The sequence below is a fragment of the Cystoisospora suis genome, assembly GCF_002600585.1.
Source record: "Cystoisospora suis strain Wien I chromosome Unknown contig_4733, whole genome shotgun sequence".
NCBI lineage: Eukaryota > Apicomplexa > Conoidasida > Eucoccidiorida > Sarcocystidae > Cystoisospora > Cystoisospora suis.
The window spans coordinates 1-508 of record NW_027157525.1 but is presented as its reverse complement, the minus strand read 5'-3'; positions in this window follow the sequence as shown (position 1 = coordinate 508).

Genomic DNA, 508 nt, shown 5'->3' with positions numbered 1-508 from the left:
TCCGGACTAAAGTAAACTCTAGAGAGAGTACACGGATCGGGTAGTCAGACTCCTCTCGACAGGACAACTACTAAAGATCAAGTTCAGCAGACTGCTGGGAAGAGCATTGGTCAGAGTCTACTCTTATCTGCAACGAAAGCCGTGGGTCCGACTCGACATTCTTCGCAAGTCAAAATTGTCGCTCTGTTCGTCCTGGTAAGGAAGTTTATTCAATGAATAGGCGTAGGCTTCGTCGTCGTGCAGACCAAGGATGCGGTGTATTTTAAGGTGTGGCAACACTGAGAGCTGTGTAGCATGGCTGCAGCTATTTGCCACTAGTCTTCAACTTGAACACCGCCACACGTGGCTACACTTTAGAAGAAAAGCAGGCTTTGATTAACAATAAAAACTAGTAGGTCCGTGTGCGTGGGTTACTACTGGAGCTGAGTCACGGCACACGAGCTCTCTCCTCGCCAGCTTCGACAGCAGCGCTTGCACTTTCCGAGGACACCCTGGAAAAGGGAAATAT